The sequence below is a fragment of the Lithobates pipiens genome, unplaced genomic scaffold (genome assembly GCF_037356315.1).
Source record: "Lithobates pipiens isolate NorthernLeopardFrog02 unplaced genomic scaffold, aLitPip1_a1.2 Scaffold_10, whole genome shotgun sequence".
NCBI classification, from domain to species: Eukaryota; Metazoa; Chordata; class Amphibia; order Anura; family Ranidae; genus Lithobates; species Lithobates pipiens.
The window spans coordinates 214,090,707-214,117,449 of NW_027507686.1; the positions used below are offsets into that span (position 1 = coordinate 214,090,707).

General features: G+C 38.9%; 1 long non-coding RNA gene and 1 pseudogene across 2 annotated transcripts in view; one reads left to right on the plus strand and one right to left on the minus strand.

Moving 5' to 3' along the window:
- Positions 1 to 3,664: 3,664 nt before the first annotated feature.
- LOC143938988 (uncharacterized) lies at positions 3,665 to 7,909 on the minus strand. The gene is made up of 2 exons (XR_013263753.1): positions 6,940 to 7,909; positions 3,665 to 4,963 (listed from the first exon to the last, which is right to left on the minus strand). It is a non-coding gene; the product is annotated as an uncharacterized LOC143938988 (long non-coding RNA).
- Positions 7,910 to 9,572: 1,663 nt separating this feature from the next.
- The window catches only part of LOC143926206 (liprin-beta-2-like), a 46,332-nt pseudogene continuing 29,161 nt past the window's right edge, over positions 9,573 to 26,743 (plus strand). Inside the window, exons 1-5 of the transcript XR_013262089.1 lie at positions 9,573 to 9,613; positions 10,793 to 10,943; positions 11,840 to 11,951; positions 12,041 to 12,129; positions 25,074 to 25,100. The product of XR_013262089.1 is annotated as a liprin-beta-2-like (transcript). The remainder of the gene's footprint in view (positions 9,614 to 10,792; positions 10,944 to 11,839; positions 11,952 to 12,040; positions 12,130 to 25,073; positions 25,101 to 26,743) is intronic.

Here is a 26,743-nt window from a genome sequence, read left to right on the forward strand (position 1 = left end):
TGGGGCCTTATAGACCCCAGATCCCCCCCTCCCCAAAAAAACCCTTTTGAGCATTTAAATTCTGTTGTTGAAGGACCTCCACCCTAATGATTCGCAATAAGCTGTAATCCTTGACTACTAACCCCGGTGTGTTTATCAATTATTTAGTCATACCCTCCAAAAAAAAATACCTGACACGTGACTATTGCTGATAAAAAAAATAATCATTTAAAGTGAAAAAAATAAGAGAATATTTTTTTTTTTTAAAGCCCCCCCCCCATCCCTACATGCTCATGCACCAAAGTAAACGCATACGTAAGTCACGCCCGCAAATTTAAACAGTGTCCAAACCACACATGTGAGGTAACGCCACGATTGTTAGAGCGAGAGAAATTATTCTAACACAAGACCTCCTCTGGAACACTAAATGGGTAACCATAAAATTTATTTTTAAAGCGTCGCCTATGGAGATTTTTAAGTACCGAAGTTTGGCGCCATTCCGCGAGTTTGCGCAATTTCAAAGCTTGACATGTTAGTTATCTATTTACTTGACATAACATCATCTTTCACATTATACAAAAAAAAAAAATGAGCTAACTTTTCTTTTTTTTAAATTAATTGAAGTGTATTTTTCCCCCAAAAAATTGCGTTTAAAAGACCGCTACGCAAATACAGTGTGACATAAAATATTGCAACGACCACCATTTTATTCTTTAGGGTCTCTGCTAAAAAATTTATATAATGTTTGGAGGTTCTTTGTAATTTTCTAGCAAAAAATACAGATTTTAACTTTTAAGCAACAAGTGTCAGAAAAAGGCCTGGTATTAAAGCGTTTAAATCCCTGTAGTGTTTTCTGAATACATAAGTGCTTTTGAAGTCTGGGCAGTGGTGCTGCTTTGTCCCTCTGCATGATGGGTCGTCACACAGCTTACCCTGCACACTCTCTACTTCTTCCTGCCAGAGCTGCTGGGCTAGAGAAGAGAAAAAAGAGGACTCTACGGCTGCTGGATGGCAGTCCCACCTACCACTCAGACAGCAGAAAGGCAAGGATTGGTGGCAGAATATCCCAGGGAAAGCAAGCCCACCCAGGGAGCTTCTGGGAACTGCAGGGATTTGCGGAGGATGTTGTCCCCATCTGGAGATTTTAAACTGAGAGACTCGGTGGTATTATAAGTCCCAGAAGTTGTGCCAGATGGAGGAGGTAAAAGAAGAAGCCTGGGCTTTGAAGGGGCATGATGTAGCGCAGTGATCACGTAGGGCCGAATTAACATAGGGGCTATTGGAGCTGCAGCTCCAGGCCTCTACCTTAATATAGGCCCAGCAGTGACAGACTGACCATTTGGATACTGCACTGCATGAGACGCTCCTTGTACCTCCTGCAACAGGGGAATCTGAAAGTCAGGGGTGATCGGTGTGGCGGGGGGGGGGGGGGCAATCACAGGCACCATCACCACGTCTCCCTCTTTGGCTCTCCATGAAGCAGCTGAAAGCCACTATTACAACATGGCTTCTCTTGCGCATACAGTGTGAATGAGTGGTTTGTTTCAAATATTTCATTTATTTTAACAAAAAAAAACAAAATGTGTTTTCATTTTATTTATTTCCATCAAAATGCCCATCAAAATCCTCAGCACCAGGCCCATGATGCTCTTAATCCGGCCCTGCACCCACTATGCTGGTTCTGGGTTTGCCAATGTGTGTGGAGGCTGGAAATACAGGTGTAACGCGTAACATGGTGCAAATGGTGAACTTAGCCTTTAAAGGGTTAGTTTATCATTCCCAAAAAACTGTGTATGTAGGTAGGAGGCACCTGTCAATAAAAACTAACCGTGCACTGTGATTAAAGAATAAGTTACCTTTTACAAAAATAAATAAATGCACATTTTTGCAGCAAAAAATAATGTGCATTTACCATGTTCCGGTAGACTGAGTAAATTGCAGGTGTAAGATCAGGCTCCTGCACACTCTCTCCCCTACTTTCTGTCTGTACCGATATATGGGCTTCCAATTAAAAAGCTGAAAGAAGGGAGAATGGACTATGAGCTCGCTAATCAGCTCACTCATAGTCCATTGAGAACTAAAATCCGTCTACTGCATTGTCAGATGGTCTTCCACATCCTGCCTTTTCGCTAGGGCGTTGCCAACATAATCCCTGATTTTACTGGCTCACCCTCACAGAAGTCACCTCTGCCCGGTTCAAATCTGCACTCCCTCTTCCCTGTCACAGTACCTCTGAGCTTAGCTCTGCTGTGACACAGCAGACAGCAAACCATACATGCGCATAGATCATCTTGGCAACAAGGCAAGATGGGGGACACCATCTCTTGACGTTTTTCAGCCAAACTCTGGGAGGTAGACAAATGGCATAGACCGTTAACAGGGGCATTATCCAACTTTACTCAAAGTGCACAGTTGGTTTGATCTATAAGCACCCCTTACCTGCATAATCGGATTTTGGGAAAAGTTACGTAATTCTTTAGAAACAGTTTTTCAGTTTTGGATAAAGAGTAGAGTAATTGGAACAACTGTGAGGGTTGTATTGCTATCTGTCTGCCCGTTAGGACGATTATCTCCTTCTATTACACCTGGTGACCATTATTACCAAGTGAAAAAAAAACCCTAATTTCAAGTAGTCCCCAGAATAGTAATATGTGAGAAATCGTCCAATAGGAACACTAATTTGGGTGCTAGACCGGCCCCCAGCCCCCACAGCCTCTTCTCCCTTGCACTCTAGTTGTGTAAGGTCCTCTGGTGTCATGAAGACCAATGCGGGGCCTGCAACCCTCTATCATAAGTGAGGATGCCAAGGAAAAGTTTACTGCCACAGTATGGGAGGACACCATCTGCCTTGAGAGTGGAGGGTTGGGTAAGTAAATCTTCTTTTGTGTGTCCCCTAGACAGAAATGAAAACTTAAAGTGGTGGTAAAGGCAGAAGGTTTTTTTTTATCTTCATGCATTCTTTGCATGAAGATAAAAAAAAACTCCTGTGGGCAACAGACCCCCTTATTCTTAACTGAGCCCACTTCAATCCAGCAATGTTGCAGGAGTGTTTCGGCTGCCCAGGACTCTCCCTCCTCATTGGCTGAGACGGCAGAGTAGCACCATTGGCTCCCACAGCTGTCAATCAAAGTTATTGAGCCAATGAGGAGAGGGGGCAGGGCCAACAGCGGCTCCATGTCTGAATGGACATACAAAGTGGTGGCTCAGCTCGGGTGCCCCCATAGCCAGCTGCTGGCTGTGGGGGCACTGGTCAGGGGCCAGAAGTGCTGGTTAGGAACGCAAGAAGAGGAGGATCTGGGCTCAAAGGCACAACTAGAACCTTCAGGGCCCTGGTGCAAGAAACCATTACAGCCCCCCCTTATCGCCAAGGTCCTATCGCCGGGGCCCTGTCCATGGCTCCTGGGACCATTTAAGCCCTTTATAAGCCTTGGTTCACACTACTGCAACTTGCGACACATAGGGGTTTATTTGCTAAAACTGGAGAGTGCAAAATCTGTTGATGTGCATGGTAGCCAATCCGCTTCTAATTTCAGCTTGTTCAATTAAGCTTTGACAAAAAAGCTTTTGGGAGGTCAACTAGCCACTGTTCAAAATACCCCTAGTAACCTCTGGAGGAACCCTAGTGTTCCATAGGACCCTGTTTGAAAATAGCTGATCTAGACATGTACTCACACAGCACTCATGGTACAGAATAACAGTTTAATAATTGAAACTTTAGGATGTAAAGACATCAACCAAAATGTTAACAAATTCACATTTTAGAATTATATTAGTCACTTCCAGGTATAAAATGTAAAGAGATTTTCTAAAAATATACAGCTGAAGTATACCTCCTGAGTTGTCCCTCACAGTGTGTCAGTATCTAGATTAATGCTACAAAGTCACTGCTGATTTCTTGGTAATAGTGGAATGTAAAAAGAATAAATAACTTTTGCATTGTGCCTGACTTCTTTAAACTGCGATCTTATGTCATTTGTAGTGCAATGGGGTTGATTTACTAAAACTGGAGAGTGAAAAATCTGGTGCAGCTGTGCACAAGAAACCATCAGCAATCAGCTTCCATTTTTTATTTTTTTTGTCAAAGCTTAATTGAACAAGCTGGAGTTAGAAGCTGATTGGTTACTACGCACAGCTACACCAGATTTTACACTCTTCCGTTTTAGTAAATCAACCTCAATCTGTTTCAATGTGATCTCCATGAAAAATGCAGATCCCTATTTTGCTTATGAACAGGTCCAACCTGATCAACCCCATAAGATAGAGTACTCCGCTCTTGAGCTTCTTTATCTTTCTGATTTAAATCACCTGATTGTTAAGGGAATCCTCTATTGGGAGAAATTGTGTCTGTACGTGCAATACCCATAGATCATAATCTATTGCAACAATGCAAGCCTAAATTACAGTACCAATGAAGTTTACTGCATATGTTTTAAAGGACAACTCCAACCAAAAACTGTTATTTTCATTTTGCATGATTACTGGCAAGTTGAATTACATACCATCTTTTTTTTTAAGATGTCGTTGGTGAGATACCACCATAAGAATTCCCAGTTTCAATCAACTGTTGCAGCTGTTACAAAGCTAACACTTTCCTGAAAATTCTGTAACATTCAATAAATAACTGGGTCATTCCACCATGACAAGGTGAGCTCTTTAATCTGGCTTGTTGGGAGGAGAAACTATCAGCTTTGGATGGAATTGGCCTTAGGTCAACATGTGGCTATCTGCCAAATTTGAGGTATCTTTAGTATTCCCAGTTGCCAGCATTCGGTTGTTTGGCACAGTTGCACCAGTCGTGGTTTGCTGAGTTTTTAGTAGGCAAACCTTCTGTCTTCAGGGTAGCCAAGCTTGGTCAGGTTGTCCTGACAGGCAAACTGGATCATGGGAGGGGGTCCACACATTAGCACAAGTGGGTTATCAGAAGGAGAAGGCAAGTGCTTCTTAATCATATCTGCCGTGACAAAGCCAGAGCCGTACTTCCAGCCTGAAGAAAGAAAAATCTTATATAATACTTTTTGAACATGAACATAGTTTGTCAACTACCATACCGTATATGCGGCCCAAAGAAATAAGTAATTCAGACAAAGCTGGACTCTAGATTGAAGAGTAATTCAAAGGTTTAACAGCAAGGCAGCTCTCTATCACCCATTTACCACTTGCCTACTGGGCACTTAAACACCCCTCCTGCCCAGATCAATTTTCAGCTTTCGGTGCTCTCGCATTTTGAATGACAATTACTCAGTCATGCAACACTGTACCCAAATGAATTTTTTGTCCTTTTTTTCCCACAAATAGAGCTTTCTTTTGGTGGTATTTGATCACCTCTGGGTTTTTTTTCGCTATAAATGAAAAAAACGAAAATTTTGTTTCTGTGATAAAATTATGCAAATTATTAATTTTTCTTCATAAATTTTGGCCATAATTTATACTACATATCTTTGGTAAAAATAACCCAAATTAGTGGATATTATTTGGTCTTTGTGAAAGTTAGAGAGTCTACAAGCTGTGGTGCAAATCATAAAAAAAATGATCACATCTGATGTACTGGTGGCCTATCTCATTTCTTGTGACCCGAACAAGCCAGGAAAGTACAAATACCCCCCAAATGACCCCTTTTTGGAAAGTAGACATTCCAAGGTATTTAGTAAGAGGAATGGTGAGGTTTTTGGTGTTGTCATTTTTTCCCACAATTCTTTGCAAAATGAAGATTCTTTTGTTTTTTATTTTTTTCCCACAAAATTGTCAATGTAATAGGTTATTTCTCTCACATGGCATGTGTATACCACAAATAATGCCCCAAAATACATTCTGCTACTCCTCCCGAGTATTACAATACCACATGTGTGGGACTTTTTCACAGCCTGGCCACTTAGAGAGACCCAACATGCAGGGAGCGCCGTCACGTGTTCTAGGAGCATACATTACACATCTAAATTGTTGACTACCTATTACACTTTTGAAGGCTCTGGAGCACCAGGACAATGACACGTGACACTGACGTGGAACTGATGGCAGATGGCACTGATACGTGGCACAGATGGCACGTGACACTGATGTGACATTGATGACAGATGGCACTAATACGTGGCACTGATGACAGATGGCACTGGGCACATGTGGCACTAGGGACGGGTCGCACTGGGGACAGGTGGCACGTGGCACTGAGGACAGATGGCACGGATAGGTGGCACTGGGGACAGGTGGTACTGGGGACAGATGACACTGTTAGATGGCACTGGGGACAGGTGGCATTGATAGTTGGCACTGGGGACACATGGCACGGACAGTGTGTGTGTGTGTGTTTTACTATGTGTGTACTCACTGTCACTGCAGCTGCAGCATGGAAGCTCTCCCTCCTCACATGCTGTCTCTGTGTGAGGAGGGGAGCCGGCGATGAGAGATGATCTCATATGTTTACATATGGGATCACCGCTCATTGGACAGGCTGATCGAGTGCTAAATGGCCGCTGTGATTGGCCATTTAGCACGATCTGTGATTGGCTGTGTCCGAGGGACATGGCCAACACAGAACTTCCCCGATGCACGCCCGATGCACGCCCGCGGCGGCGCGCATTGGGGAAGTAAACAGGAGGATGTCCAGGGATGACCTCCCGGTAGTTAGCTCTGTAGCCTTCTTTTGGCTATAGAGCGGGCGTGAAGTGGTTAAACTGTTTAACTGATGCATGACTTTGGAGGATGGGAGTACCTAGTTGGTTTGACAAGTCTAATTAATTTTTATTTGCCACAATCAAAAATTTGCCAAATCAGACGAGCCCCCAATGTATTTCTGTGGCCTACCTGCGACACTTGCCACCATCACAAGAGGAGAGAAGAACTAGGTGGTGCAATGGACCGGGATTGTTACAAAACATGTAGACTAGTGCTTCAAAAGATCCACTTGATCCTTGAAAATCATCACAGCATGTCCATTTTTGATGAAATAACCCTCCTTGGTCTTACCTTGAGGAGTCCGGTCCAGAGTGTACCACAGCTTAAACTGATCCGGGTGACTCTTGGCTGCAGCCTCCAGTTCTGCACGCAACAGAATGTCCTCTTCAGTCTACAGGTAAACACCGGTAAATGACATAAGGACATCAACAGGTAGACAGCTAAATACAAAGATAATATACATTTGTGTGATCTATTTACCTGGCCAAAATTTTTTTCATTCTGCTCATCCAATACTGTGATTTACACAGCCCCACACACTGCACAGTGGAAGACCCCAAACCCCTCTTCTGCACTTCAAAGTATTCAAAACGCCAAAATCAGCGTTTTTGAATGCTGTGGATTTTTTTAAAAATTGCCACAGTTTGCAGCCTAGTAAACAGGAAGTGACGTCGTTACTACATCAGAGACCCGATCAAACCCAATTCCGGCTTTGCTTGGGTCTCCAGACAGCCGGTGGACATGTCCGCTGGTCGGTCGGGTCTCCTGATGGGATGGGAGACCTGGGTGGAGCGGCGGCGGAAGGGAACATTGGCGTGGAGGAGCTTGACTGACCTGCACAGAGCCCCGACCTCAACCCGATTGAACACCTTTGGGATGAATTAGAGCGGAGACTGCGAGCCAGGACTTCTCGTCCAACATCAGTGCCTGACCTCACAAATGCACTTCTGAAAGAATGGTCAAACATTCCCATAGACACACTCCTAAACCTTGTGGACAGCATTCCCAGAAGAGCTGAAGCTGTTATAGCTGCAAAGGGTGGGCCAACTCGATATTGAACCCTATGGACTAAGACTGGAATGCCATTAACATTTATGAGCATGTAAAGGCAGGTGTCCCAATACAGGCATACAGTGCAAATTCAGGCTCACTTCTGCATAAAACCCAATGAGCTTCTAACCCCAGCTTGTTCAATTAAGCTTTGATAATAAAACCTGGAAGCTCATTGGTTTATATGCAGAAGTGAGCCTGATTTTACACTTTCCAGCTTTAGTAAATATACTACATTGTGTACTTAAAAGTGGAGTATGCCTGTATAGTGTACTGTATATCCCGGGAGTCTGTGAGCACTACATATGTAATTTTCTCCTAGGCGAAAATACGTGATGTGCTCGCCATAAAAACATAAACGGTAAATAAATACAATTAAGGTTGTAAGGGAAAGGGTGGATGATAGAAAGTGGGCAGGGAGAGTGAAGGTCTGCTTTTAAAGCCCAATTGAAGTCACAGAAATAGATATACTTTAAGCTAGGCTAACAACCTCTTGGCTCCAACTTCCTATTACAGCAGTTGGGCTGATTTTATATATTTTTTCCTTTTTATGCCCCCGCCATTCTTCAGCAATACAAGTCTGTGTAAGGGTGTCCATGATGAGGGGTGTAGCCATTACCCTTCTATACCAAGTGCAGTGTGAGAGCAGGAGTTGCATTTCCCCTAAGAGAAAAGGATACTGTATGTACATGCCAATCCATAAAAACAAATGCTTGGCGCAGGCACTAGCCAGAAACCTCAGACCAAAAACAGTTTTGGACATTTGCACTGTAAAATTAAATTGCCACTAATGAAGTGTGTGGTTGAGAAAACCTTTATTTCAGCCCCAATGTCCAGTGCTGAGACACTTCTTCATCAAGTACAAAGGTGATAAGGGATCACTCCCTCTGCACCTTCTCCATTCAGAAAATGTCTCATATTCTTTTCATGCTATGCAAGATGTTGAAGGAGGGGAGATTGTGACTATTATTTGTGCCACCTCTATTCACAGAACACCTTGCATCCTTTAAAAAGAATACTAGATGTTTTCTGAATGTGGGGTATTAAGCAAACCTATAGGCTTGCTGAGCTTTTGAACAGCAACATGCTATTTCTTTTACATATAGAACTGCACATGTCTGTCAATGATACGGTGTGTCCAAACCTGTGGATAGCTTTGTTCTCCATGCAGTAGGAAAATTCTGGGTATTTTTCTTTTCACCTAAAATTAATAAGGCTGCAAAGAAAGTATAAAAATGTAGTTGCAAATTAAAGAATTTTGCTTTGTATTTTCAACAGTTGTTCAGTCGTTAAGTCATGTCTGACTCTGTGACCTCATGGACCATAGCGCGCCAGGCTTTTCTGTCCTCCACTGCCTCCCGGAGCTTGCTTCACTTCATGTTCCTTGTTTCGATGATGCTATCTATTCATCTTGTTTTCTGTCATCCTCCTTCTCTTTTTTCCATCCATGTTTTTCCAGCATCAGGGTCTTTTCCAATGAGTCTCCTCTTCGTATTAGGTGGCCAAAGTATTTGAGTTTCATCTTTAGTTTCTGTCCTGCCTGTTTGACTGACTGGTTTGATCTTCTTGCCATCCAAGGGACTTTCAATAGTCTTCTCCAACCCCATAGTTCAAATGCATTTATTCTTCGACAGTCAGCCTTTCTTATGGTCCTACTTTACTACTGGGAATACCATAGCTTTGACTGTACTACACTTTGTTGGTAGGTGACGTCTCTGCTTTTTAAGATGTAGTCTAGGTTTGCTATTGCTTTCCTTCATAGAAGCAAGTGTCTCTTAATTTCATGGCTACAGTCATAGTCTGCTGTGATCATGGAGCCTAGGAAGATAAAATCTGTCACTTTTTCCATGACTTCTTCTATTTGCCAAGGAGTAATGGGACTAGTTGCCACAATCTTGGTTTTCTTAAAGAGGAAGTAAGCCCTGATGAGTTTACTTCCTCTTTCATTCCCTGCAAAGGCAAAGCATAATGGACTACTATGCATCGCATAGTAGCCCATTATGTGTCACTTACCTGACACAGGAGCCAGCGAAGTTGCCGCTGTCCACCGCATCCATCTTGTTGGTGGGGTCTCGCAGCTCCGCCGCTGTCATTCGGCGAAGCCGCAATGACGTCACTCCCGTGCATGCGCACGGGAGTCGACGCGCGCGGCAGCTCCATTCTTGGAAATGCCGCGCTCAGTGCGCCTGCGCGCCGCTGTCTACGGCGCATGCGCCGTAGACAGCGGTGCCCGTTTTCGGGCGAATATCTCCTAAACCATATAGGTTTAGGAGATGTTACTTGGACCTACAGGTAAGCCTTAATCTAGGCTTACCTGTAGGTCAAAGTGGTTTGTAAGGGTTTACAACCACTTTAAGGCTGGGTTCACACTGCTGCGGGGGGAGATCCGGATGTGATTCGCACCGCACTGCAGTGCAAATCACATCCGATCTCCGTAGCGATGCGAGTTCAGCCATACTGATAGTATGGCTGAATTCGCATCGCTCCCGCAGCAAACTCGCACGGGACCCTTTTTTTGGTCCGCAGCAGAATAGGATCGCATGGGTGTTCACACCATGCGATCCGATTCCTGTGCGAGTGTGCAGATCGCACTGCGATATGCGGACGGATCTGGGGGTGTCATTAACATATCATTGACACTCCCAGCAGTCCGCATAGGGCAGTGTGAGGGCGGGAGGCATGCGATGCGGGAAAACGCCGCGGATTTGCGGCGTTCCCGCATCGCTATGGTGTGAACACAGCCTAATGCTCAATTTCAAGCCAGCTCTTGTGCTCTTGTATTTCACCTTCGTTAATGGACTATTTAGTTCTTTTTCACTTTCTGCCATTAGTGTGGTATCATCTACCTATCTCAGGTTGTTGATATTTCTCCCAGCAATCTTAATTTCAGCTTGGGATTCGTCGATTCTGGCATTTCGCACAATGTACTCTGCATAAAAGTGACAACAGTATAGAATTCTAAAGAGAGACATCAATGTGGGACTTTAGATGGAATTTATATTCAAATTTTTCAATATTCAAAGTCGAGGCAAATTTTTGCTTTCATCTGTGATATTCCTACACTAATTAACACGTTTATTCTTTGTATTTGCAGTGATTATAACGCTCCTTTTGCTCAGTGGAGTAATGAGCAGGTCTGCAACTGGCTGGAAGACTTTGGTCTGGGATAGTACGTCATATTTGCAAGACAATGGGTGAATTCAGGTCATACGTTACTAACCGCCACACCTCAGAGCCTAGAAAAGGTGAGAAAGTACCATTTAGAAGGAATGTAATGTAAATAAGTTTCACAGATTTTTATATTTACTTTACGGAAGATTGATCACCAGGAGAACATAAAGCCTAGTACATAGGGCCGAATGTTGGACAACATTGTCCAGTTCAATAGAAACTGGCCAGCATTCGGCCCGTGTGTACTGGCGTTGGTCTGACAAAAAACAAAGCGAAAAAGTCTGCCGATCGGCTCCCAATCAGCGCTCTTAGCCAATGGCTGAGAGGGCTGACCTGGGTGTTCTAGCGGGTTAGTCTTGTACACATGACACTTGCCCTCATCTAAATTTGTGCAGGGGTTGCTGAGATATAGTGACAGATAGCTAGCCGCAAAAACACAATACTGTCGCCATGGCTTGCAGAGCTGCGGCAGCCAAGGAATCTTCTGCATCCAACACTCTGAGTGTGTCAGATGTTTGCATCCCCATCTACATGCTGTGGTTTCTACTACAGCTCTGCAGGGACACAGCAGTGACGTAGAAGGTGGACCCACAGTGCATGGTGGAGGATGCAGGAATCTACAAATGTTAGACGTGTGTTGGATGCTGAAGAATCTTTGGCCAGTTTAGCTCTACAAAACAGCAGAGGTTGGAAGCATGCACAGCAAGACAGGTACGTTTTTTTTTTTTTTTTATTATCGTTTTTATTTTTTTTTATTTTTAATATGGGTTCATGATTTATGGGAACAACCAAAGCAACAATAAGTCGACTCAATGTGGCCACTGAAAGTACTCTATACTTTCCATGTAATTATAATGAAAGATAAGTGGTAATATATTTCACATAATATACTGTACATAATAAGTCTGATATATGACCAGAATTATAGCCACATAAAAGGAATGCTTACAGTATTTTTTTCTTAATAAAGGAACTCGGCATCAAGCATACCTTGCACAGAAAGAAACTTCAGCTAGCTATGAATTCCATCAACACAAAAAAGGAGGACAAATCAGGGCAACTAGACCATGTGTGGGTGACGCGTAAGTGCCTTAGATCTTGTATAGACAATAACATTTTGAGTATAATGGTGTTTTCATGGGTTAGTGAGGCTTCCTTTTTACACCAACAGGGTGGCTCGATGATATTGGACTGCCGCAATACAAGGATCAGTTCCATGATGCCCGCGTGGATGGAAGAATGCTACAGTACTTAACTGTGGTAAGCTGACTGGGTTCAATTCTGTTTTCAGAAAAATGTTAGAGGTTGCTGGCTTTGGATGTATCCAAAGGTGAACCTCAATTGTTAAAAGATCTGTTCATTCTTGGAGGATTTGGGTTTTTATGTTATCACCCACCCTGAAAAAGTTCTCTTCTCTCCACCACAAGGTGTCATTGCTGGAGAACTGTGAGCTCTGCCTGTGCGATGACGCTCCCTATTGTTGGGGGGGGAGGGCATGTAAACAATAGACTGGGGATATATATATATATATATATATATATATATATATATATATATATATATATATATATATATATATATATGTGTATGTGTATATATATATATATATACCCAATTACAGTGAGGGAGAAATGTATTTGATACCCTGATTTTGTACATTTGCCCACTGCCAAAAAATGATAATTTTAATGGTGGGATTATTTTAACAGTGAGAGACAGAATATAAACAAAAATATTCTGAAAAGTGTATTTCAAAAAAGTTGTTATATATTGATTTGCATTTTAATGAGTAAAATAAGTCATTGACCCCTTCGCAAAACATGACTTAGTACTTAGTGGCAAAACCCTTGTAAACCAGAGGTCAGATGTTTCTTGAAGTTGGCCACCAGGTTGCAACATCTCAGGAGGGATTTGGTCCCACTCCTCTTTGAAGATCCTCTCCAAGTCATTAAGGATTCTAGGCTGACGTTCGGTAACTCGAACCTTCAGCTCTCTCCACATATTTTCTATGGGATTAAGACCCCTTTCACAATGAGGCAGTTTTCAGGCATTTTAGAACTAGAAATAGCCTCTGAAAAGCGCCTGAAAACTGCCTCCCATTCATTTGCATGAGTGCTTTCACACTCGGGTGGTGCGCTTGCGAGATGTTAGAAAAAATCCTGCAAGCAGCATCTTTGGGGCAGGTTTGGAGTGCTGTAAAAAAAACACTCCAAAAATGCCCCTGACCATTGAAATGAATGGGCAGCGCTTCCGAAGCACCTTTAAAAGTGCTTCAAAAGCACCTCCAAAACGGATGGTTTTTGGATTTTTTTTATTTTTATTTAAGGTTGCATTGGCACGCTGCTAAAGCACCTCAAAAACGACCAGCGCTTCGGTGTGAAAGGGGTCTAAGGTCTGGAGACTGGCTAGGCCACTCCACGACCTTAATGTGCTTCTTCTTGAGCTGCTCCTTTGTTGCTTGGCTGTCTGTTTTGGGTTATTATCATGCAGGAATATCCATCCACGACCCATTTTCAATGCCCTGGCTGAGGGAAGGAGTTTCTCACCCAAAATTTTGACCGTACATGGCCCCGTCCATCATCCCTTTTGATACAGTGAAGTTGTTCTGTCCCTTTGGCAGAAAAACACCCCAAAGCATAATGTTTCCACCTCAATGTTTGACTGTGGGAATGGTGTTCTTGGGGTCATAAGCAGCATTCCTCCTCCAAACATGGAGTGTGGGAGGAAACCCACCGAGGCACAGGGAGAACATGCAAACTCCATGCAGGTAGTGCCGTGGTTGGGATTTGAACCAACAACCCCAGTGCTGCTAAGTGGAAGCGCTAACCACGTAGCCACATCCACTGGTTTCAATCCTCACCCACTATAGCTTTTTGGATCACTATCGTTAACCATGCAATAAATTATATAAGTTGACATATGAAGCCGGAGGATGCCCAAAAAAATTCCTTAAGATTTGGGGCTCTTGGGTCAGCTCCGAAAGTACCATACCACCGTCTCCTTGAAAGACTAAATGGAGCCCTTTGTTCATTGATCAGTTCCAATTAAGCAGAATAGACATTTAACCTTTAATGTGTCACATATCCATTACATGTATACCAGATTACCAGATTGTGCAATGGTTTGAGCGATGTTCGCTGCATATACAGTTTTCTGTTTGTTTTTTTTATTTTTCTTGTTTTTCTTTGTTGTGTATGAAAATAAAATTCTACTTTAAAAAAAAAAAAAAAAAACACGTAGCCACTGCGCTTCCCACATAAGTTTAATTTAAAGTGTTTTTATTAATTTTTTTCAGCTACATGGGTAAAATACAGTTTCGTTTTAAAATGCAACAATTTTAAAGTGAACCTTATGATTGGTAACGATGAATTAGAAATTATTTAGGCTGCAAAATATGTATAGTGTTCTACCTTTTTGCATGATTTTGATACTGCAATAATATTGCATCGTTCTAAAAAAAATAAGATAATTGGCCCAGTGCAAGATGCATTCTTATTGGTTGATATGTGCTTCTGTATTTAGGAATTACAACACTTTATTGGGTAAAGCCAGCTGATATTTTTGCCTATATTTTTTAACAAGTCTGTGAGAATCAGACCTCTATCACTATTCCCTGCCCAGGAAGAAGAAAACGGGTGTCTGTTCTATTTGTGGCACGGTAGGGGTCTGTCCTTGCCAGTGTAAATATTTTGCCTGGCAACCTGTAATGAGGAACCTGAGCGCTGGAGACGGAAAGCGATCCTTTCCTGATGGGATCCGGGGACAGGTGCTCTGGCCTGGTCCACTGACGGGACCATTCCGGGGAGGGGGGGGGGGGAGGAAGTCAAGGCTTAAGTGCTAAAATAGACATGTGGTAATCCAATCAACGAGCTTCATACAGGCAAGAAAATGTGAAAGAGGAAGTTCAAATGCTTCTCTCCGAGCTTGCAAAATAAACTTGAAGTCGTGCCAGCAGAATTTAAAGTGGACTCGGAGGCCGATTTAATTTTATTAATATCACATTGGACAAAATATAAATGACATTTATTAACGTCAAATGGATTGAGTTAAGAAGGAACAGCTGTGTCTTGGAGTAACCAGAGTCTAGCAATAGGAATTCTTCATCTTGTAGCGGAATAGTTGGAAAATCCCTGTTCTTCCAGCAAAGTTGTCTATGTAAAGCGGTCATGTCTTTTATAAGAGAAGTATGGGTTTACTTTTTATTTCAGAATCATATTTACCTAGGTGGATGCTGTATCTGTCCTCAGCCCGCTGTCTGCTGAAAACGGGTCACAGGAGAGCAGAACAAACGGCACTTCTGTGATCTACAGGAGAAGTACAGCCAATCAAATTATGGCTGTACTTCTCGTTTAATCATTATTCCTGCAAAGCTTATGTTGGATTTCACCCCCTCCTTCTTATTATTATTTTTTTTATATTGCTTTGAGCCCCCCCTATGCCTGCTGATGGGTAGAAAGTCACAAGAGTGCAAATGAAGAGCATAGACTCAGGCGTAAAACATGTGGTTGTAAAGGGGAAACATGCATCTGTTTCAAGAGACAAATATGCACTTTAATTAAACTCAACACCAGTCAGTTTTTTATTTCTATATTTGGATGCAGTGGGGGGATAGCTCCCCTGTTGGGTATTCTTTCCGGCCTGTGTCCCCTTGTGGGAGATTTTTGATCACTAGAAAAAAATGAGAAAAAAGGAGGGGGTCACCACAACATGAAGGCACAGGGAACCCTAATGCCGCGTACACAGGACCGGACTTTCCGGCAGAAAAGGTTAGACGGAATCATTCCGTCAGATATTCTGATCATGTGGGGGATATTCCTATAATTTTTCTTCAAATAATTCCAGTGGACCTAGAAATAGAACATGCTTTAAATCTTTCCAACGGAATCAATTCTTATCGGGAAAACCTTTCTTCTGTATGCTGGTCCGACGGACCAAATGTGACAGAAGGGCAGCTGTTGGCTACTGGCTGTTGAACTTCTTTTTCTAGTCCCGTCGTACGTCATCGCGTTAAAAACTAATGGACATTGGTCCATTTGTGTGTGGGCAAGTCTGTTTGGTCGGAACTTCGTCGGGAAGACCATTGGACCTAGTCTGTCGGAAAGTCCGGTTGTGTGTACGCGGCATAAGAATTTGAGGAATTTCCATACCCTTAAAGTGGAAGTACACTAGTAGGTATTCAAATGAGCTTTCCTGCGAACATTTATATGAAAATTTGTACCGTATTTCTCAGTACATTCAAACCTGGCAAATGACAATCTTGTCAACTTGACAAATTTAATTCGAAAGTACGTAAAAATGTTGTTGCTTTTAACATTAGACTTTGGAACAAATGGACTTTACTGGACAAAAAACTACGTATACTGGTAAATTTTATTCATTCATGCAAGACAAATTTTCAACGCAGCTCAACCACCTATTTTTTTACCGCCCACGACTGGAAATGTAACCAGGCCCCAAGGACGTTTTAAAACCTCTACTGAAGGCTGGAAAGTCACAGCCAGTAACCGACTTAAAAAATGTCAATTTTGCCACTTTTACATGCTGTGTTTATGCGCCTTTTGCGGCATTCATGAGCGTTTCTGTTTTAGAAGTGTTTTTGACAGATAACAGATTCCACACATCACTAGACCCTCCAAATGCCTTCAATGCAGGAACATCTTTCTTTTCTCTCCTCCTCTCTCCCTCTCTCAATCTCTCCCTCTCCCCCCCCTCTCTCTCTCTCCCTCTCCCCCCTCTCTCTCTCCCTCTCCCTCTCTCTCTCTCTCCCCCCCTCCCTCTCTCTCTCTCTGTTAAATATGAAATATGAAATATTATGAAATATGATATTTCAAAGTCTTAAGTATATGTTGATATCAATCAATTCTTGTGAGACGAATTTCCTTAATTGGATCTGAGTCAGCGTAATTCAAAAATGTGTATTTATTTGTACACATTTAAATACAAAAGGATGCTTACAAAAATAGTACAATGTTAATCATTTGTATCTTAAAAATAAGGTTATTTCAAACCTAAAATGGCATAATAGCCCTTTGTATGCTGGCAGCCTGTGTGCAAGACATGTGTCCTTCTGTGTGTAAAATTCAAGAGCCAATCCTCCTCCCAACTTTACCATTATATTAACAGCTCTAATTTCGCGCCACAAAAGACAACTCCTCCTCTACAGAGGTGGGAGGGCTAAGGATAACACAGCTCCACATTCTAATGACAGGATGTAAGGGGGGAAGGGAATTTCAGATTCTATGCAAACCTCCATTTACACTTAAGAAAAGCTTATATAAAATATACACTATTCCTCAAAATCCTGACAGATTTTAAATATTTACTTCTTCAATTATCGCAAGTCACAACATAGAAATTATTGTCTCAAAGTTCTTTCACACAGTATGAAAAATATTATATTCTGAATAAAGTATAATAAGCCAATTAAAATTTAGATATTAAGAATATAACATTCCCCTCTGAAATATGAATACCAATCATATTTTTCAGATTAAAAATTCATCCATCATCATTCATGTCACATTCAAACAAACTTTGATTCAATAACTCCAAATGTTTTGTCATGCAAAACTGAATTCATACCTTCAAAATGCATTTTCCTCTTTAATTTACTTTGTAACAAATCATCTCCTTTCTTAATATCACTTCTAATTCGATAATATAATTTTTTCATTCTAAACATTAAACATAACTGGAATATAAGGAATAACATGATAATAATAAAAATAATTACAATAGGATGTGATAAAATATTTCCTGCTGCTGAAGTTATCGAAGTTTTTCCCCACATGGATACACTATTACTAAATCTTTTCCACCAATTACTTCCTGAAAATTCTGACCATTGATGCGATATTTCTTGCAAATTACCTTGTTCATGTTTAAACAATACTTCTGCATTCTGCAATTCCTTAGCCGAAGCTATTAATAAACCTTGATCCTTTTGAATTATATTTGCCCATTTTTCCCATGGAAATTCATCTATTTGAGAAATATTATACTGTGTAAGAAGAGCGCTAATATTTTTCATAAACATATTTGTTAAATTTGTTCTCAATCCATTAATACTTATTGCAACAATATCTCCTTCTATACAATACAACCCTTGATTTAGGTTTTCTGTATTTGTACAAGAAGAGAAAAAAGTTTTAACCCTTTCTGTATCTGACATTATCTGAAAACAAACCTTCTTTTTATCTACACGAGTAACTAATTCAGAATTAATTTTATTTTCAATTCTTGCTGAACATAATGTATGATTATGATAACAAGAATGAAATATGCTTTTATCTTGATTAGGTAAACATATAATTTTAGACTGGAATTGTAAACATGATGACAAATCTAATTGTTCTAATTCAGAATTTTCATTGTTAAATACAAAATCTGTATACTGTAATTTATAATATAATAATTGTGTATTACTGACAGGTAATCCCAAAACAGTGATTGGAACCAAAATTTGTTCTTTTCCGGCTATTGGAATCATAGAAGAACTATAACATATGTCCTGCTTGCATCCTATCCATTTATTTACCCATAAATCTGTATGATTTATCGCATATAAATATTCTTTGGGCAAATACTGTAAAATGCCAAGAGGAGTTATTCCACTCTGAAATGCTTGCGCAATTATTTTAAAATTAGTGGAATATTCCGTTTGAATCTCTAAACATGCTCTGACTATATGAGAATGTTGTTCACTTCTCATCAGATCAAGAGTAATATTTTGAAGATGTAAAATAGATGGACCCATTATATTAGCAGTTTTAATTACCATATTTTCTAAAATCTGATTTAAATGTCTTTGTATTTTAATACCATTACTTCCCACTAAACCAGCGGTTTCTAGATCAGACTTTAAAGTATTAATATCCATACTATTTGCTATACTCCCGATTGTGCCAATCCCTCCTAAAATACCTTCAACAATACCACGCTTATTTCTGTTATAATTTCTATTATTAATTCCAAACCATCTCTCAATACCCAATTCCATATTAACCAGATGTCCTTGACATTGTGGAAACCTTGTAGAAATTTTCCATTCTGAAACATTAAAGTTCCACAAAACAATGACAAACTTTCCCTCTCTCAAAAGAGTTCTGGATTGGAAATGGTTAATCTGAAAAGGACTTGCAGAGAAACTTTTCTTATTGACACATGGAGTTTTCCTTGGAGACATAACAATAACACTTGCCTTTGCACATTTCACCGGATAATTTTCTATTGATATGCAACATTCATATATACCAGTATCATTCAAAGATACTCTCATTTGTTGATAAACAAATGTATCATTGATCCAATTCACACTACCAAAAATTCCTTTATGAATTATGATAGTAGAACTATAAAGAAAACTACCCAAAAACTCATCATTCCTTTTCCAAGTCAACAATGAATTTTGAGGTAAAGATATCTTTGTATCACATATCAAATGTAAATTATCTTTATCTTCCATAATTTTCAAAGATTGTGGGAAAATATTAATTTCTGGAACAATCTTATCAACTATAAAGATATCGATTTTGACCCTTATTTCAGTAAATTTTCTTATAACTTTAAAATCCCATGTTCTTACAACGTCTCCTTTTTCATCTCCAATGATGTTTAAATATTTTGGATTTAATATCTTTACAAAACTTTGAAAAAGATAATAAAATTGATCAAAGGAATAAAGTATTTTCCCAGATCTTGTCATAATATTAGTAACATCTCCAGACCAAATTGTTGACTCATTACCCTTTAAAAATATAGACCAGAAACTCCTCAACAATATGTTACACTCAAAAGTTCCGGTTTTGTTATTTAGTCTATAAGATCCCTGCATTTTAACAAACTTTGTTTTGGATTCTATTTTAACTTTGATGTCAATATCATTGCTGTGAATGAAATTATCCATCACCAATACACAAAAATCCATACAAATCTTCTGCTGTATTAATATCAACATCTCTAAAATTATGATTTTTATCATATGCACTAATATCAATAACTCTATCATTTTTGTCCTTTGTAATGATATCAATGTTCTTATTTTTCAGTTCATCTGCATTGATATCAATGTCTACATCTCTCTTATTTCTGAACAACATATGATCTTTGTTGTGTAATTCTTCATTCCTGTTAGTCTTTATATAACTTGAGCAATTCTTGATATATCTTATCACAAATAAAATTGTCACTAGGGAAAAGATGCATCCTGTAGTGATGATACACTTTCTCTCTTTAAAACTTTTTTCTTTTGTTGTGCTGACATCTTTTTCTTTTGGAATACGCACTTTCTTCAGGTTTGATTTTTATTTTTAATTCCTGAAAAAATAAAGGCAGCATCATTATCTTGGAATATAAAATTTGTTATACCCACATTTTTCTTTCTACATACTTGTTTCACTGAACTGAGAAAGTATTTGTACCCCTTGAACATCCCAAAATGTCCATGGATTTTCCCAATTACTTTTCCATGTTTCAACTCCTGAAACTCTGTGACGTGTCACCATCTTCTGGGTGTGTCCTCACATGTAACAATTATTTAATCATCTTTTATCTTTTCTGTCTTAGACTTGTGTCAACAATATCTAATTTTCTCTTAAATAAACCTTTCTGTTCCTGGTCTACTTAATAGACCGCTTATCTTATACAAAAGATAATTTTGGTTTAACAACAAAATAACAAAATGTTACAAAAAACAATATCAATTGTAAAATATCAAAACATAGATTATTCTGAAGATTAAATCCGATATGTGCGTGAATTTAATAACAATCCTTCATGATATATATATGTCTTGTGTGTGCTGGAGAAAAAATCTTCCTGGAATGTGTGTCCTCCAGTAATTGACTGTCTCCTCTCAAATTCTACTCCTAAACACCAACTCCCACCTTTTTCCTTTTTAAGACTAGCTTAAAAGTTCCGCTGGGCTATATTGTTCCACAGAATGAGTATTTTCCCTCCCACCTTTCTAAAACAATGGGTCTCATTCTAAATTCCTAAGGGTTGCTATGAATAACCCTTTGTATAAAACCATTTTAAATATACACAAACCTTTTTACCTTATCAATATATATATACAAATTATTTCTTAATCAAGAAACATTGTAATATAAAAACTTATATTTTTAACTAACAAAGACACTTTTTATCATGAATTAACTTTCTTTTTCAAACTTAGAAATATGAGGAGGAACCATTTTGTATACCTTCTTACTCCACGAGGCAACACAAACTCCATTTTATTTTCTCAACTGAAAATTTTTAGAGAAACCATTTTGTATCTCTTCTTCAATCAATTTTGACTCCACGATGCAACACAAACTCCATTTTACTTTCTCTTTTAAACTCAAAAGGAGAATACTTTGTAGCATCAGAAATTGTGCTTCTTACATCCATTAAAAATAACTGGAACAACATCAACCCAAATATTTCCTTTGTCCAACAACCTTTATCAATCCTAGATTTAATTATCCGATACATCCTCACAATAATACCTACAAACTGTGAATGTTATCATACATGAAATCTCTATTCTATTCCCTGATATTACACATTCTCTGTCACTACTGAAGTTTGCTGATATATCCCAAACTAGAAAAACATAATTATTCAACCTCTAAACAATATTTAAAGCATCATCATTAGTGAATCCCACCTGTAGGTGTTGTGATTTATATAAAAACACGAAAATCCTTTTTTGTCATGACACAAACTTATGGTCTAATGACCCAAATAATAACTCTGTGGCACCCTATGAGAATAAAAAAGATCGTGACCTTTTTTTCCTCTGAAATTAAAGGAATCTGTGTGTCCATTTTTTCACAACATTAATAGATACCATTCCAGGTTGAATTACTAACTCTCCATGCAAAAGCTGCTTCCTTTGCCAATAAATCTGCTGTTCTGTTACCTACAGATAACTCACTTTCATCTTTTTATGTGCTGGAATTTTTACAATAGCATATGCAAGAGAATTACTCTCTGCAAGGTCAAAAACTACTTCTAATGTCTCTTTCTGCACAAGAGTCTTATTGGATGAATCCACAAAACCTCTACGTTTCCAAATAAATAACCAACATATGAACTATCACTATAAATCACTATTGAACCTTTCTTCTCTTCCTTGTCAATACTATCTCAATATCTTTAAACAAACCTGTATCCATTTTGGTCTGACTCCAAAGACTTTTATGTGCTCTAACCGATTGTTCCAATTCGAGATTGGTTCCTGTGTGTGGCCAATTAAAATCTGAAGACATGTCAGCTACTGCTGTACAAATACTTCCAACGTTACTGTACTTTGAGGAATCTATTAACATAGATTTGGGCCTAGATGAATCTTTCCATATAGTAGAATTACTTAAATCAATAATCCAATCTAATTTACTAATCACATCCATGCCTAAAATATTCTCTGTATTTTGGCAACACCATATGTCTATATTTGTTTTTAAAATTCCGGGAATTTTGAGAGTCACATCAGAAACTTTAACTGCAACTGTATTTTCTTTTCCATTGAAATCAGTTAAATTACATTTTGGAAAATCAATATTCACAGATAATTTGTTTTTAGTTAAACTGAGTTCAGATCCTAAATCTATTAACCATTTAGTATTCTTACCATTTAATAAACCATGTAACCATGGCCTTCCACTTTCATCTATTAAAAATGAAGTCACATATTTTAATGTTGGAGGTGACTCAGAACCTTTTTCCCTAAATCCTGATAACATTTCCTGTCTGTTCTGAAGCTTTAGCTCCGCCTATGGCATGTATCTCATCATCTCTGTCTCTCTGAGTACCATGCTGACTGAATACAACCCTTTCAATGTTCAGCTTGAACAAAACAAAAATAAAAACTTAATACTCATGACAATGAAACATTGATAAAAAATAATAATCCAATAGATTATCCTTGAAAATATTAAAATTATATCAAAGTCCTCAAAAATATTCCAAACGTCAAAACCAAATCTTTTTAAACTCAAATCAATCCTTATTCATAGCCATTAAACGTCAACCAGAAAATTCTTACCATATCTGCAGTTAATTTAAGGACTGCTGACTGTTTTCAGAGTGTTATATGCTACATAATTAAACCTTTCCTGTCTTAATGGACTATTTTCAGTTTGCAATCTTTGTCTTTGGTTCTTAGAAGAAAAATGAATTTGCTTATTATGACCTCTATACCTCAGATTACTGTGCCAACGTACAGAATAAACTTCTTGACGCCTGGGCAAAATTTTCGGATAATACAACCTCTTTTGTGTATTATTATTATTCAACTTTTTATAGACTTTCCTCTGAGCATATGGCGATGAAAATCTACATTTCTGCTTACTATCAGTATTATTTAAGTCAACTGACTTCCCACTCTCATTGTCTGAAGAAATATTAACATTTGACTCATTACAGGATATGACGTTCATATCTGCCTTTGTCACATGTTCACCATCCTCCATCTTTGAACACTGAACATGTGCAAAAACCTCAAGTATATTTAGAATATTTTCATGTTCAAATTTTTCCTGGGTCAAGAAAACAATTTGATTTTCATTTTCTTTCAGAGTTTGCAATAATGCATCAATTCTATGTTCCAATTCAATTTTTTCAGTCAATAATTGTTCAGTATATTTCTTCTCCTGCTCTGCTGCAATTTCTATTTCATTCTCTAAATTTTCAATATATGTACAAAAAGTCTCACAATTTGAACAACTAGATTCAAAAAGTACATTTTCAGTTACACTTTGACTTTGTTTTCCTGGCATATCAAACACCATATCATTATAACTTTTAACAAGTTTCATTATATTACGTACTTTTTTCTTTGTTTTAACTAATGAGAATCTATCCTTCTCAATGTCAGCATTTGCCTGAAAGCATTGATCATACATTAATTTCCATAAAACAGCATCAGAGACCTGTTTCGATAAACCTTTAAATTCTAATGTACTTTCATCAGCTAAAACAGCTACAAATTCCATAATTACGTTTCTACTCACCAAATAAAAAACCCGTCAGTTTTTTCCTGGAAATTCTCCGGTCTTTCACAATCAATCGATCGATTTTTCTTCTAGGTTCTTTTTCAATCTTTGCGAAGTTTAATCTCTGTTCATCAATTCATTCCCCTCTGATCAAAGGATGAAGTTTGGAAAAAAAAACTTCCGACTTATGATTGAACTGGCTGGAATTTGCCAATTGTTAAATATGAAATATGAAATATTATGAAATATGATATTTCAAAGTCTTAAGTATATGTTGATATCAATCAATTCTTGTGAGACGAATTTCCTTAATTGGATCTGAGTCAGCGTAATTCAAAAATGTGTATTTATTTGTACACATTTAAATACAAAAGGATGCTTACAAAAATAGTACAATGTTAATCATTTGTATCTTAAAAATAAGGTTATTTCAAACCTAAAATGGCATAATAGCCCTTTGTATGCTGGCAGCCTGTGTGCAAGACATGTGTCCTTCTGTGTGTAAAATTCAAGAGCCAATCCTCCTCCCAACTTTACCATTATATTAACAGCTCTAATTTCGCGCCACAAAAGACAACTCCTCCTCTACAGAGGTGGGAGGGCTAAGGATAACACAGCTCCACATTCTAATGACAGGATGTAAGGGGGGAAGGGAATTTCAGATTCTATGCAAACCTCCATTTACACTTAAGAAAAGCTTATATAAAATATACACTATTCCTCAAAATCCTGACAGATTTTAAATATTTACTTCTTCAATTATCGCAAGTCACAACATAGAAATTATTGTCTCAAAGTTCTTTCACACAGTATGAAAAATATTATATTCTGAATAAAGTATAATAAGCCAATTAAAATTTAGATATTAAGAATATAACACTCTCCCCCTCTCTCTCTCTCCCCCTCTCTCTCTCTCCCCCCTCTCTCTGTCTATTCGGATTCTGCACTCGACAACCCGTGGGCATTCATAACTTTTTAGAGGGACACTGGGGCAGGTGGGAAGAACCAAAAACAAAACCATATGTTCCGTGCTATTGTTATGCTATGTCGCTATACTATATGCTATGCTTTTCTCATTTTCAATTGTCCACGATCTATGTATGTTTAATTTATACTGCTGTAAAGTACTGTGGTAAATGATGGTGCTATACAAATAAAAGGGGTATGCTTGTTGATAAATGAGCCCATTTCTGTTTGGTAATATTTTGCTGTTCTGTGTTCTAGAATGATCTCCGGAGGCCTGCTGATGAGGTATGAGTGAAGTAAAATTAAATTGTCCGACTTTTTTTTTTTTAAGGTTAACACATCGAGCACAAGAAAATAAACTTTTCCTGTAAGCTATTTGCTAAAACTATGCATACAGTGCATCTGGAACGTATTCACAGCGCATCACTGTTTCCACATTTTGTTATGTTACAGCCTTATTCTAAAATGGATTCAATTATTTTCCTCCAAATTTCTACTAACAATACCCAATAATGACAACTTGAAAGAAGTTTGTTTTGAAATCTTTGCAAATTTATTTTAAAAAAATAATGAAAAAATCCCATATACATATTGTAAGTATTCACAGCCTTTGCTCAATACTTTGAATTGCCTTTGACACCAATTACAGCCTCAAGTCTTTTTGAGTATGATGCTACAAGTTTAGCACACCTATTTTTGGGCAGTCCTTTGCAGGATCTCTCAAGCTCTATCAGGTTGGATGAGAAGCGTCGGTGCACAGCCATTTTCAGATCTCTCCAGAGATGTTCAATCGGGTTCAAGTCTGGGCTCTCGCTGGGCCACTCAAGGACATTCACAGAGTTGTCCCATAGCCACTCCTTTGTTATCTTCGTTGTGTGCTTAGGGTCGTTGTCCTGTTGGAAGACAAACCTTCAGTCTGAGGTCCAGAGCACTCTGGAGCAGGTTTTCTCTTTTACAAAGGTTTTTATTGCAAATGAAGTATAACAAAAGTGTACAAAAAAAAATTACTGGTTACAGTAGACATCAGACAGCATCATTGATATAAAAAATAACAAAACAACAAAAAAAAGACCCGACATCAAAACGTTGGCTATAGTAAGCTGTGTACATAACGCTCATGAAGAGGAAATGAAAATCCTAAACGATTCTGAAGGACTTAATCATCGACAAAAAATAGTCACTGTGGACAAAGCGTATGAAAACAAAAAGAAACAAAAAAAAAGGAAAAAAGAAGTACACATCGTAAAATAAGATAATTAAGAAGTGCAATATAGCCCGTCAGGTTCGGATATTTCAGTCTACCATAACCATCAGAATTAACTTGGCTCCGTCTCGGCCAAAGTCTTCTAGAGGAAAAAAAAAAAAAGACTAAGGCAGAAAAGAAGAGGTAAATGAAAGTAGGAAACAGAAAGAGAACAGAAAGAGTAAAAAGAAAAGAACAGAGGAGGGGAGGAGGAGTCCATTCCACTAAAGGGAGCGGGGGGTGCACACGGAGACCCTAGATAGACAAAAGTTGGTTATTGAATCTGGAAGGTTGGACAGAGGATATCCAGGGCCCCCAGGTTCTGAGAAACTGGTCATGGGTATCGAAAGCCAAGGAGGTAAGTTTTTCATTTATCATGATGTCGCTCATACGGTTTTTAACTGCCTCGAAGCTGAGTGTAGGCGTTTTCCAAGACTTAGCAATGATCAATTTTGTTGCATTAAAAAGGTGTTGGGCTAGTTGACGCTCTGGGCGGAGAAGTTCCGGGATAGGTTTACATAACAGAGCTGCATAAGGGTCTCTTCTCAGGTTGGTATGGAACATATTTCGTAACAGAGCGTATACCCGAACCCACAATCTGCAGGCTCTAGGGCAGGTCCACCAAATGTGGGCCATGGACCCTGGTACCGGGCAGCCCCTAAAACAATTAGGGGAATGTGAAGGA